Consider the following 10,856-nt stretch of genomic DNA (forward strand, 5'->3'; position numbering starts at 1 on the left):
ATCACCACAGATTTATCCCACAAACCGAACAGAACAGAACGAGAGCAACACCCTCCGACTCCCACCGCCCTCAAACTCATCACCTCATAGAATCCGTGTACTTGGCGCTCACGGAATGCGATTCGAATTCTCCCGCGGCCGCCGCCGTTAAACGACTACCGCCCTCCACCAGTCACCGAGCATGCGCGCGCACTCCAACTCGCGCGCAGCTTTTCCTGAAAGGAGGGCGCGGAAAGGAAAAGCGAGGTTGTGTCTTCCGGTCTTCGAACGTTCCCGGAAGCGCGTGCGCAGTCGCGCTGTGTCTTTAATCGGTCCGTTCTTGTGATTTAATCGCGAGTGGAAACGGTGCTTTGTGCGTGTCTCGGGGGGGAAAGTGCTGGGCGGCCTCTTCTTGCCGGGTAGGATTTGCAGACCTGCATAATGTGTTTTTTTCGGATCCCTTGGCGGGTGGCACTGTTCTTATTTTGCATAGCGCTTAAAGAGGTGCACAGCCGGCGTGGTTTAGTGGTTAAGAGTGAAAGTCGGAGGAGACGTAACTGAAGCTCCCTCCCGAACTAACCTCCCTCACGAGATAGTGCAGTTAGGGATGCCAGCCTCCAGGTGGGCCGAGATAGTTGCCAGGAATACATGAAGAGGGAGACCCTGTGCAGTTAGGGATGCCAACCTCCAGGTGGGACGTGGGGATCCCCCGAAATTACAGCTCATCTCCAGACTACAGTGATCAGTTCCCCTACCAAAAATGAATGCTATGGAGGGTGGAATTTATGGCATTGTAACCCACTGAGGTCCCTGTGCTCCATAAAGTAAAGGTAAAGGTTCGAATCCGACTCTAGGGTTGCGGTGTTCATCTGTTTCAAAGCTGAAGAGCCAGCGCTGTCCGAAGACATTTCCGTGGTCATGTGGCCGGCATGACTAAACACCAAGGTGCACGGAACGCTGTTACCTTCCCACCGAAGTGGTCCCTATTTATCTACTTGCAATTTCTTGCTTTCGAACTGCTAGGTTGGCAGGAGCTGGAACTAGAGACGGGAGCTCACTCCGTCATCCGGCACACTCGGGTCTCGAACTGCTGAACTACCGACCTTCCACAGCCTGCAGTTCAGCGTCTTAACCACTTGAGCCACTGCAGCTCCTCTGTGCTCCATAGGAAGCCGAATAAAATACACAAGTCCCTGCACATAATCCAAGGAGTATAGAAAAAGGAGAGTGTCGATCAAGTAATGAAATTGGTTCCCCCCCTTCTTTAATAATAAAAGCTGCTGTGACTAGTTGATGCCACTGAGTAGTCTTTTCTGGCAGCTGATGATCTAGCCCAGCTTTCCTTCTAAAGAGTGGCAGGAGGCGGACTTTGTAGTGGCCGGGGACGGGCTAGTGGTAAATATAGTCACAGAACAAAGAGGTTCCTTGGATTTTGCACTGTGTTCTTCATGGGGTTCTTGTCTGCCTAGGAAAATGCTGATGAATACAATAGCACACTATCCCACAGTGTGTGGATCCCCTACAAGTTTCCATGTTCAGAGTTCTGTAAAGCACCACAGCACTGATTACAAGGGGATTTACTTCTGGATCCATTTACAGAGGATCGCGTTCATACAGTCTCATCTATACATCTGTCATGATCTGGCCTGTGCCAGTACGGCCTAGCCAGCTTAAGAGGCCTGGGTGGCAGTAGGAGGCGGCTAGGCCTACAACTCCCAGAAGGCATTGGGAGAGTCAGGAAAGATTCTAAAGGAGACCGTTAGAATCTGTTGGGAACAAAGTCTGGGGGAAGACAGTTGAAGGCAGTTGCTGGTTGATGGTAGCTGGAGTCTCTGAGCGAGAAGGGGAGAAGCCCTCAGTCCTTTGCCTCCCTGTGGCTGGGTCTCGTGAGAGACAGGCCAGGCTGGGAGAAGGAGAAGCCTGAGTGAGTTAGGCAGGCTGGGGCCTGATAAAAAAAGCCAAGTAAGGCAGTTGCATTAATTTATTTTCATTTGACCTTTCCCGTTATCCAGTTGACGCACCTTGCCCACTTTTCCTAAAAAACCCTGTTCCGTATGATTTGGTTGGTGTCTGCCTGGGTCATTCACGCCTGTAACACTCGGTTAGCAAGGGCTTGGGAGATACCCTGGGACTCCCGAGGGACCCGAAAGTCCAGGGTGGTGGCGGCGGCGAAACTGCGTTCACACAGTCTCATCTATACATCCTTGTTCAGCCCTTCACCAAAAGGCTAAGGGGGGGGATGAAAACCTCTTGCTATGTGCACTAACATAATTGACTTAACAATTCTGCAGGGAGCCTAGGATTATACGTCCTCCTGAGCAGAGCAGTATGGCTTCCTCTTCATCCAAGATTGCTCCAGGTTCTGATGAATGTTGGGTATTTCATGTGAAAAAGCACTTTTTATAAAAATGAAATAAATGTTCATTGAAACTTTTTTTTAAAATGAAAAAATACCATAACCTTGAATCTGATCCAGGGCCAAACTGGGAGCCAATGCAGTTGGTGAAGCACACTTTGGATATGTGCTCTCATCCGGGTCCCCATGAGGACCAGCTGACGTTTCTGGGTCAGCCTCAAGGGTAGCCCTGTGTAGAGCGAGTTACACTACTCTGGTCTGACTGGAGGTGTGTTAATGTGTAGAGCGAGTTACACTACTCTGGTCTGACTGGAGGTGACTGTTGCATGGATCACGGTGGCTAGGTCTTGGCGGGACAGGTAAGGAGCCAGTTGTCTAGCCCCGTGTAAATGGAAAAATGCCATTCTAGTTACACTGGTGATCTGTGCCTCCATGGATAGGGAGGCATCCAGAATCACCCCATAACTCTTGGCGGTGTACGCCAGTGTCAGGGGCACCCCATCAAGAGAGGGAAGTTGGCATCCTGCCCCTGCATCATCTTGACCCAGCAGCAGGACCTCCAGGCCCGTAGCTACAGTGGGGCATTTTGCGGCTTAGCCCCCCCCAACTTCCTTTCAGCCCAGCCCCCCCGACTCTCTGGCAAGATGTGGCGGCCGCCACAAACTCCCCTTGCGCCTCTGCTTCTCCTTGCCTCCCCCCTGCATCGCACCTCTCTCGGGCGGGCTGAAGTGCATGAGTTACCTTTAATTGATTTAGCCAGTGCCCCCCGAAAAATTAAAATGCTCCCCAACTTAGAAATTCCTAGCTACGGGCATGAGGACCTCTGTCTTCAGTGGATTTAGTTTCAAATGGCTCTGCTTCAGCCATCCAACCAGTGCCTCCAGTCCCTCAGCCAGGGTAGCTGGAGTAATCTCTGGCCACTCATCAACAGATACAGTTGGGTGTCATCAGCATACTGGTGCCAGCCCAACTCAAAACTCCACACCAGCTGGGCAAGGGGGTGCATGAGATGTTAAATAACATTGGGGAGAGAATAGCCCCCTGAGGGACACCACATATCGGTGGGTGCGTGGGTCCTCAAGGTTATGTGTACACAAGTAAAAATGTATGAAGGTTTATTAAATATTTTTAAAAGACAGGATATTACTGTGCAACACAGTGTGCAATTTAATAGCAAGAAAACAACAAAGCTAACTTTCTATCTAATACTTCAGTACCTGGTATGAGATGGCACACCTTCTTAGAATATGGCAGTCCAAGCTTGAGGCTTAAGTGTTTTCTATGCAGCTGTCCATTGCGATGAAGCATAACACAGAGCAACAGCCCGGTCAAATCATAAAGTTAGCATGGTGTCCCTCTTGCCTGTGGCTTAATTATAGTCTTTGGTCATCTGGCACCAAGTGGTCTCACAATCAGGGAGCTCGCTTGAGGGAATCCTCCAGAAGATGACAACACCCCCTCCTGTTCCCCCCCCTCCCATCCTGTTACACAACTGAAGATAGGTTCTCATGATTAGCCAATTATCACATCTTCAGTCCGGCCTTGAAAGGGATAAGGCCCAATTTTTGACACTTGCAAGCCAGAGCAGGCCTGCTAATATTCACATTAACCCTTGAAGGGAATCGGGGTGCTTTGCCTCACACACACATCCCCAACTTTTCTGGCCCTAACTCTATCTTGCCCCTTCTGGGCAGGTGGCGAATGATAATCTCTGTGCTAGGGATGATAGCCTCCAGGTGGCACCGGGGGATCCCCTTGGAATTACAGGTTATCTTTCCACATTACAGAGATCAGTTGCCCTGGAGAAAATGGATGGTTGGGAAGGTAGATTCTATGGCACTGTATCCCACTGAGGTCCCTGTCTTCCCCAGGCTCCATCCCCAAATCTCCAGGAGTTTTCCAACCTGGATCTGGCAACCCTGCTCCCCCATCCCCTGCCAGTGGCCAGGGGGAACCTGGCAACTCTATCCTGCTGATTTGTCTCCATAATGGTGAACCCATGTTCTCTCAGTCTGAGATCCAAGAAGTCTACTGCAGGGATGTCGAACTCATTTGTTATGAGGGCCGGATCTGACATAAATGAGACCTTGTTGGGCCGGGCCATGTGTGTCATAAAATGTAATGCCAGGTAGTGGAGATATAAACTTTATAAAGGACACAAACACAAAGGGTTTTTTCCCCCCTTAAAATAAAAACATGCTTCAAACATTAGCACCATTGCAATATTTTGTTTATTTAACAGTATCTGATAACTGACACCTCTTGCTCTGAATTATTGCATCAAAATATCTGTGCTGTTGCAATCTTGCTGTTCAGGTGTGTATCTGTAAGCTGCAAACCTACGATGACACAGCAGCAGCAGAAGACAGCCAGTTCCACTGCGGGCCGCCCTCCGGGAGCCTAATCCAGCCCCCAGGCTGCATGTTTGACACCCCTGGTCTACTGCTTTAAGAACATAAGAGATGCCAATATTGGATCAGGCCAAAGGGCCATCCAGTCCAACACTCTGTATCACACAATGGCCAGAAATACCAGTGCCATCAGGAGGTCCACCAGTGGGGCCAGGACATTAGAAGCCCTCCCACTGTTGACCCCCCCCCCAAAGCACCAAGATGACAGAGCAACTCTCTTTCCTTTGTTCCCAGGAAAGAGAGTGATCTGTCTAGGCCAGTGTCTCTTGGGTGTTGATCAAAGTATCCTACATTTCCTTGTCACAAAAGCGAGCATTATAAGTATCTATAAATATTTACTTATTTATTTTTGTATTTATACCCTGCCCTCCCCATGAACGGGCTCAGGGCGGCTTACAAAAACTTCTTTGCCAAACAGTAGTCCAGAAAGTTGTGGCCAGTTGGTATTAGCCTGTACATTTCAGTTATTGCTCACACTGCTATAACTGTCTCCGGGGAGGAAATTTCTCAGATGGATATCGTCTAGAGTTGGAAAAGTTAAATTGCAATGTTGTGCCCTGTTGCAATATGCAAAGGGAATTTGTGCTTGGGGAATCTATCCTTGTGATATTCAGGTTTGAAAGTAACATGACAGAGCCCGACAGAGCCCCCCCCCATCCCTTTTGTAAGCTGAACCAGGGCATAAAATTGCAATAGTTCATAAATTAACATTTCCAACTCTAGAAGATAACCATCTGACAAACTGACTGAAATCCAGCTCTTCCAAGGATTTGATTTGGCATGGCTTATGAAAAACAGTCTTTTTTATTTCAGTGTTACTTTGCAACAAAAGCATGGCATGAAAAATCGCAGCTAGCTGAATAATGCTAACAATCAGATCTGAAGCGATATGCCAGAACACCAAAAAGAAGGGGTGTAAGGGGCTTTGTGACTCCTCTAAAAATCACTTTGTGCAAGTAATAATGAGCCTACCACCCAATTGTCAGTTTGGGTAGCATGCCCTCTCAACAGAACCTAAATTGCACGCCTCCATTTTGACATGTCTGCACGTCAGTTCGGAATAATCTATACCTTTTATATTAATCTCACACTTATTATCGCTCTCCTGTCAAATCTAGTTAAAGCAGTCTTGAAAAGCAGGCCTTTCACACTGGGTTGCTGAGCAACAGCAAATTCAGTTTTGCTTCCATGCTGTCCTTTCATCAAACAATCTCTCCCTTTTCTTTCATCTAAGAGATCCCTCTCGCTGGTTGGCGTTGCCTAGAACGCCAGAAGCAAACCATTTTAGCGTTGTGTATTACTCACCACTGTTATCAACAGTAATACAAATAATGTATTCTCGGAATGTGATATTATATTGTATGCTGCTGATGAATCCTCTTGGCTGTATACCACCCATGCCCCTTCAGTTGTATTTTATTCATACTGAGTTGCAAGAAGATCATTTGGGAACAGCAATTTATACTGAGGCAAATTTATTTTATACAGAGGAAATTTTCCTAATACTTTCATTCCTAGCTGTAATCACAAAGTGTCCTTGGATTTCTATTTTTCACTTACTTACAAAGCTTTATTACATGAGAAGACCTGTAACTATTCCTGGCTCTTATTCCATTTTGTCCTCTGCTTCCTTTTGGCAAACGGGCAATTTTGTCCAACAGGCTATGGGCACAGGGCAGTCAATTAGCTCACCTCTTCCACGGTTTGCTTTGGAGGCCACAAGGACCCAGCCTATTTGAGAAAGTTTTTTAAAAAACAACAGCATATCTGTTTCTCTCACACAGAGATGCTACAATGGCCACAGCACAGCTCTCAGACCTCTCAGTTAGCAGAGGCTCCTCATTTGTTACACAGGTCTCAGATATCTTTGTGGTTGCAATTTAGTAGATTTATTTTTATTTATTTCATTTATACCCTCCCGTCCCCCGTCCCCCCCAAGCGGGAGCCCAAGTGGCTTACGTGGTTTCTCTTTCCTCCATTTGATCCTCACAACAACCCTGTAAGGACCAAGGTCATCCAGTAAGCTTCCACACCAGAGTTAGAATCTGAATCTGGGTCTCCCAAATCCCAGTACAACACACTAACCAGTATACCAAAAGAGTATTTTCCCAGTAATGGGTGTGCTATAATTTGTACCTGGAAAAAAATATTCTTCTTTCCTAGATCGCTTATCTATGTTTTAATGTTTTCTTTGGAGAACATGGTTGAGCTTCACAAGAGGCTGTTGTCTGTGGTGGTTCTTGTAAAAGCCACGGAACTCGTTTCCCCTCAAGCCTTTGCCATTTGATAAACCCTTTTAAAAGTTTGCTTACCCATTCTCCTCTGTCCTGCTCCCCAGCCACACTCACCTCCCATCTATCCTTCTCTTCTGTTGTTCTCCCTCATCCCCTCCTACTCCCCATCACTCTGTCCTTTCAGTTGTGGAATGCAGCAGAGACGGCAGCTCCCAGTCTCCTCCTGCTCACATGCAGCACTCTCTCTTCTAGTTCTCTTGGCAGGCCAATGGAGGCATATTGTCTGCACTGGCACAAAAAACAACTCTTGACTAGTGGGGGAGATTTTAATCACCTCTCTTTTAACTTTTCAGATTTTTCTGCAAACCTGGAGGGTCTTCCCAAGTTGCTGGAAAAATCCCCCTTCTGTCTACATGGCCCCAGACTGCAGATTTAAGTAGCTACAGGTGGGGCCATTTTGACTATTAGATATACTGATGATGACACCTAAGGATGTGAGCCCTATCAGGTGGGAGTTAGAATACGATTTTGAAATCCTATAAATATGGGATCCTGAATGGATTACCACAGAGGTGTCAAACTCATTTGTTACGAGGGCCGGATTTGATATAAATGTCACTTTGTCGGGCTGGGCCATATGTGCCATAAAGCGTAATGCCAGGTACCAGAGATATAAACTGTATAAAGGACAGCAGCTGGTAAGCTCCAAGTTGGTGTATCCTCACTGCAAGTCGCCATGAACTGGAAGGGGGTATAGAGGAAAACCCACATGGGTAGACTGGAGAGCCAGCAGTGCAGCACTGGGCAGATGCTCCCACACTGCTTGACTGCTGTAGACAAGCTTGTTCTGCCATGCTGAAGCCAGAATTGGAGTGACTCCACCCACTCTCCAAGCGGTCTTCTGTTCCCTCCTTTGCACAAGTTGCTCACAGGCCGCATAACTGCCCTGGACGGGCCGGTTCTGGCCCCCGGGCCTTATGTTTGACAACCCTGGATTAGCATCTTCTTCTTCTTAGAGTACACATAGAGCAGAAGCAAATATATGTAGAGTTGGGCTGAAGTTGAGAGTTGGAGTTGACCACCAGCGTTGTAAGGAAATTACTGGTTTTGCATTCCCTTCTTTGAAGGCCCATCTACAAATGCAGCAGCCCTTTCTAGTGCAGAAAGCTGGCTACTGTCTGCTCCCACAAGAATAATCTGTTGCCACAGAAATCCTGTCAGGGACTTCTTCCACCAGGGACTATTTAGAAATAAATGAGCCATTTCCTTCCTTTAACAACGTAGAGTAATTTTACTCCATTGACTTTTTAGTATAATGAAAATCACAAGGAGTATTAAGTTACACTGAAAGGCTAAAAAGAACAATTGCCATGTAATACAACATATTGATTGTGTCAAAATACTCATTTTATTCATATGACAATGTTAAGTGCAAATATGTTCCAGATGGATGGGCAATAAACCCTCTAACGCTAAAAACGCCATTAAACTACTATCTTACGGCAGATTGTTTCAATCCATTTCCATTAGAACATACTCAAAGGATCAGTCTCTTTGCGTTGTAATAAGAATAATGTGTGTTTTCTAGCCTTATCTTGTTGCATCTCAGAAGCTAAGCAGGGTCGGCCTTGGCTAGTACTTGGATGGGAGTCCACCAAGGAATTCAAGAGTCGCTATACAGAGGCAGGCCATGGCCAAACCATCTGTGAACATCTGTTGCCTTGAAAACCCTCCTGGGTGTTGTAATATTAATATCCAGCTGTCAGATCATAGTGATCTAAGTGTCAGCAGGGAGACTGCTGGAAACCTGTCCTGGGCTGGCCGGTTTGGACCAGATTATGGTGTGAGGTCAGTAACAATGACTCAGCTCTTTGCTGATTGGTTGATAACATGTATATATGTGGACAGGTGCTGCCTCTGTATCTTCTTCTCTAAATGATGGTGACTGGCGAAGCATTTTGTCCGAGGATTGTATATATTGTAAATAAAGCTGTACATAGTTCACCACTGGACATAGTTCACCACTGTATATATTGTAAATAAAGCTGTACATAGTTCACCACTGGACTGTCTTGTGTGGTGCTATACAGAGCTGTTGAGTGCTGAAGAGTGGCTGGTGAGTTGGAGTGGCTGTAATAGTCCTGGTGGCTGGCTGATATTTTCTACTGGCACACAGGCTGTCCTACGCGCACGCGCAACACTGGGTGGTCATAAATCACTTATCTTATTTCATTTATACCCAGCATTTAAGGTTGTCAGCCTCCAAGTGAGGGCTGGAAATCTCCTGGGATTACAACTTCTTCTTCAGGCAACAGAGATCAATTCCCTTGGAGAAAGCGGCTGCCTTGCAGGGTGGACTCTATAGCATTATACCCTGCTGAATGCCAGTTTGGACTCTAATCTGGAGAACCGGGTTTGATGTCAATCCCTACTCCTCCACATGAAGCCAGTTGGGTGACCTTGGGTCAGTCAAAGTTCTCTCAGAGTTCTCCTCTCAAGAGCTGTTCTCAGAGCTCTCTCAGCCCCACCTACCTCACAGGGTTTCTGTTGTGAGAAGAGGAAGGGAAGGAGATTGTAAACTCCTCTGAGACTCCGAGTGAAGGGTGGGGTATAAATCCAGGCTCCTCCTCTTCCCATCTCCACCCCCCTCAGGCTCCACCCCCCAAATCTCCAGGTATTTCCCAAGCAAAAGTTGTCAGCCCTACCCACATTTCTCCCTAATGGGGACCCAAAGTGGCTTACAACGTTTCCCCATCTTCTCCATTTTATTCTTGCCCTTTCCTCCCTACAAAATTTTTAAAAAAACTGTGCAGTAGAAAAACAGGAGAAAAAAACCTTTCCATAGACACACTTAAGGGATTGTTTTTTAAAAAAATTCCTACAGGACCATCCCAGTGTCCCCACCCACTTTAAAATGTTAATAGTTTGTACAATAGAAAATCCCTTATGTGCAAGAATTCACCAGACCTCCTGTGCAATTTTAAATTATATATAATTTAAAAAACCAATTCACAATATTCTCAGTTTAACTAGCGAGTGGAAGATCATTATCATGCACATTATGTAAATTTGTATATCAAGCTTGTTTTTTTGTCTCCACCACTATTTGAAAAAAATCAGGACCGTTCTGTTTGAGATTTTATGGGCAACACCCCCTTGCTTTTATCTGGTTAGTGGCTGCTTGCTTACCTTTTCCAGCATTCCCACACTAGAAACATCTCTGGTTTTTATTTGCACCAGCCTATTCTAAGACAATTTGCCTGATTCCTTAGGGTCCCCTTGCTTGATTTTCACCATCCAGTTAGCCTCTAAAAAAAAAAAACCCTTGAGAAAGGTTGTAGAAGAACTACATAACTATTTGATATGATTCACTTACTTTTATACAGTTGTATTTTTTTACAATATAATCTTCCATTATCAAGACTCACCAATGTGGGCTTTCAGGATTACGCAATTTAAATGAATATATAAACCCATATAGCAGGCAGGAGAGTTTGTGATGACTGGAAAGGCACTATGCACAGCTGGAAGCCATGACATCCAATTTATGAGATTCCTGTTTTTTGTTCTGTAGTAAACAGCTGGAAAATGTGGCTGTCTTTAGATTGGCAACATCCTCTGGAGGCAAAACAAAGAGTTATGCAGGCAGTAGAAATCATATGCATGTAACACACATGCCACATATTAGCAAATAACCAGGAAAAACCTGGTCCAGAGACAAGACCTTTATCCATAAATATTTTAAAAACCTGGAACGGAATGTGAAGAGGGCTGGCTTATCAGAATCTGCAGCACCATCTAGTGATATTTATGGACTGTGTGAGAAGACTCTTCTGTCTACGAATACCGCTACTGCTCTGAAATATATTTTTTTGC

The 10,856-nt window shown here is 46.0% G+C and overlaps 1 protein-coding gene across 1 annotated transcript in view; it reads right to left on the bottom strand.

The window, feature by feature from the left end:
• Positions 1-159, bottom strand: part of NCAPG2 (non-SMC condensin II complex subunit G2) — a 52,934-nt gene extending 52,775 nt beyond the window's left edge. The window contains exon 1 of the mRNA XM_015428985.1: positions 84-159. The gene's annotated coding sequence lies outside the window, so the exon portion shown is untranslated. The remainder of the gene's footprint in view (positions 1-83) is intronic.
• Between the last annotated feature and the right edge of the window lie 10,697 nt (positions 160-10,856).

Source organism: Gekko japonicus, unplaced genomic scaffold, assembly GCF_001447785.1.
Source record: "Gekko japonicus isolate JY-2015 unplaced genomic scaffold, Gekko_japonicus_V1.1 scaffold1303, whole genome shotgun sequence".
In the NCBI taxonomy this organism is placed as follows: domain Eukaryota; kingdom Metazoa; phylum Chordata; class Lepidosauria; order Squamata; family Gekkonidae; genus Gekko; species Gekko japonicus.